This window comes from Nilaparvata lugens, chromosome 10, assembly GCF_014356525.2.
Source record: "Nilaparvata lugens isolate BPH chromosome 10, ASM1435652v1, whole genome shotgun sequence".
In the NCBI taxonomy this organism is placed as follows: domain Eukaryota; kingdom Metazoa; phylum Arthropoda; class Insecta; order Hemiptera; family Delphacidae; genus Nilaparvata; species Nilaparvata lugens.
The window spans coordinates 14,435,585-14,439,559 of NC_052513.1; positions in this window are offsets into that span (position 1 = coordinate 14,435,585).

Consider the following 3,975-nt stretch of genomic DNA (forward strand, 5'->3'; position numbering starts at 1 on the left):
AATAAGGACACATTGAATTTCAATAATTGACTGATAGCAAGAGCATAGTACACATGGTGCATTAAATTATTGGCTCTGTAATTCCAATAAGAGCACATTTATTAGCAACAATATAATTTACACTACACAGATACTGATTTGATCAATATGCAATTGAATAACTTTAAAGTTTTAAAAAGGAAAATAATTGCAACTGCCCAGACTTGTTTCAGTGTAAACACAGTAGTTATTGATTTTTTCAATAAGGAACTTTTAAAATTCAGGAGTGTGAACATGATACCTTATGAGTATGAGAACCCGTGAGCGAAATTATTTCAAATCACCATATTATAGTTATACACACATAAGTAATTTATATCTAGTGGGATTATAATTTAGATGCTCTAATAGTTATGAATACTTTTGAAAAATAACATGAATTACAAATAGCAGAGCATTTGTTTAAAATTTACTTCAATGCGATTCAATAATAGACCTGTTTTCAATAACTAGATTTCAACACCTATAAAAATATTCAACAAATTTAGATTTTATGCAAAGAGCTAACTATTTATATGATTGAATCATTTATAACGTTTAAAAAATTACCAAGCTCTCAACCAAACTTAATAAACCCATAAATACAACCATTATCACAATATTAATTTCTTCTACTTTCTCCTATAGAATGTACAAACGTAACAAAATAAGGATGTGAATCCTTCAAGGATAATAATTATCAACCATTGAAAAAATAGAGACTATAAAGTATACAAAACTTGAATCTAATATGCATATAGTTGAACTATGATAAGAAAATAAATTGATAATATAATTCACAAATAGATAAGAAAAATATACAAGAAAAATAGGTAATAAATGTGAATATTTAAGTACATGGGCGAGTATGCTGATCACAACCAACCGCATATAATTATGACGAATAAAAAAATAAAATTAGATTGAAAATACGCTGGTAAAATTATGGAAAAATCTATAGAACAATCCGTATTTTGAAAAGAATCAAGTTGTTTTAACTAGGGTTCATTAGACTGTAGACTAAAGTTTGAATAATATCAAACTTTGAATGGTCAGTCAATAGGCTATAATATTTTATCGAGTGATCCATCAACTCTGGATTTTTCATGATAACGATGTAGTCAGATAGAAAAAATTATATCTGATAATAAGTCATTTTATAAACTGATAATTTTCTTTCAAGATCAACTAGAATTTTTAAATTCATCAAAAATAAAATACGGTACTGTTAATATTTCAAAACGATTGTGATCAAATTGCAACAATAAAATAATTGAATATGAGAGAATACCCTAGTTAATATACTTTATACAGAATATAACTAACAAACTAATCTAGTAACAAATTAATACATTAGCAGACTACATAAAATATAGCAAAATTGCTAGTCAAGTATGGACTTTAGAAACATTAATTAGATAACAAATACAATAAAACACAATTTATGGTAGTTAATTTATAACTTGTCTTTTTTTTAAATGTGCCAACATATTTCAAAAACGCTGTATCTAACTTGCGTTAGGTGACTTAGCTAACTGTGGCTAACTTAGTAGCATAAAAAAATCTTACAATAAAGAATAATAATTTGAGCAGTAAACGTGTGGACAACTTGTACCATATTTTATCATTTGTACGATTTTGAATATTCACAAGTCTATTAATAGTAAAACTATTAAACTTAATAAAAGTAAATTGCATCCAGTATTTTAGCAATTTGTTGTAATATTTCAATTATAATGATAAAACTATACTGACTACTAATGGTGACATTTACTTTCAGATATCACTGTCACAATTTCAATAGAGATCAATGATTATTATTCAATTAAAAACCTGAGAAATAAGAGAATATCAGCAAAAAAATCCAAATTTCATGATAGTTTTACTGTATGAGGAATACACGCTCTCAATCAATTTATCTTCTAATAAGTTGTATATAAAATGTTCTGGAATGGACTAAAAAATAAATAAATTTTTCACATGACGTGGAGAATGTATCCATCCAAAACTTGTCACTGATATGAATTGATATGTAATATAAAACTTAACTGAAATAGTTGAAAGAAATTTAATAAATACTAAAAATTTTCAACATTAATAATAATATAGAAGACATGATTTGCATGGCTATCCAAAAGGCATCCTCTATTATATGAAAAAAGATTCCCAGACAAAATATACCATAGGTTCTATTAATATATTTTTTCGAAACATAAAGACAGTTTCTACTCGTACAAAAATATTTTTCACAAGTTTTAATTACCATTCTAAGCATTCTCAACAACTAACACATCTTATGTGGATTTTACTATCAATTTTACTTTATTAGGCACTGATATTTTGTAGACTTGTGAAATACGAAATACCCAACATCAAAATTATTAGAAATATTGATCGAAAATAGCATCTACTTTTTCCTACACACACAAATAGTGGACTAGCTTATGGTAGACAAGTATGGCACATTGATTGCATTTGCATTGTACGGTACTAGACGAATAAGAAGGCGTTTTTAACATTGACTAGGCCTTATGGCTAACATATTATAGATAAACCCTATTACGTAAGACTTTCTGATGGCAATCTACATCATCTATGCTATATATTATGAAAGAAGAAATTGGCTTATAAATGTACGGGATACGAAATACATCATGTTTGAATGATACACGAATCACTGAATTAACTGACGCATACTCAATAAAAAGAGGTGAACAATATCTAGTTTAAACAAATCTCTCATATTTCGTTTTTTTTTGTCTTCCAAGGCAAGAAACTCTGACAAAAAACTCTTTCACTAGCAGATTTGATTATTCTTCTTCGATGGTCCTACAGTCCAAATCGAGCCCTGACCTCCCCAATATTGTCTCTCCAACCATCTCGATGCCTTGCCTCCGCCCTCAAATTCCGCACATGAATTATATCTCTTGCATCCTTTGAGACTCCATCCATCCATCCATCTCAGACATGGTTTTCCCACTGGCCTCCTCCCACCTTGTTGTCCTACATGGAGGATCCTCATGCCTGGCATATGCTCTTCATTACCTGCCCATTGCAAGCGCTTCAACCTAATGTGCATGGATAGGGTTGGCTCCTAATAGAGTTGCGCCAACTCTATATTTGTTCCTTATTCGCCAAACTCCTTCCCTACTTTACTTTACATATTCGTCATATAGAACTGCATCAAGGAAGCAACAGTCCTGCAGTAAATGACACGTCAAAGTGTAATCTAAAGATGCGTACAGATATACGCGCCGCGAACTTGAGCAATTCACTTTTAATCAGCTGACTATATCTGTATTTGTACAGAAACGGTAAGATCACGGTAAATAGAAGAAGAAATTTTCATCTAAATACCGTGGGTAAGATACAGATATAAAAAGCTTGGCATCAGCTGATTAAAAGTGAATTGTTCATGTTCGCGGCGCGTATATTTGTACGCACCTTATTATATTACACAGCTCCATATATAATCTTCTTTCCCAGCAATCAAGAGCGTTTGCTGTCCTACACCGACATCTCACTTCCATAGGCTGCTACTGTGCGGACTATGGTTTTATAAAGTCTAAACTTGGTTTTCTGTGAACATTTCTGGATTTAAATATTTTTAGCAGAGAGAAGAAAGTGCGGTTTGCCGTGCTTAATCTTTCCTGTACTTCATTTATTATCATCTGCCACATTGTATCCCAGATAGGTGAAGTTATAATGGCAGTGGATAAAGATAGAAGAATAGCGATGCCGATTCTCTCCATTAATTAACTATATTTCTACACTGTCAAAAACATAGGTATCAATCCGTGTCTCTCTTACTACTCTTTCCAGTGCTAGGTTAAAAAGCACTGCTACCAGATCATCTCCCTGTTTCAATCCCTGCATTATCTCGGATTTGTCCGTTAGGCTTCCCATTTATCTTCAATTGGCAGGATTTATTTATTTATTTATTTGTGGATACAATAA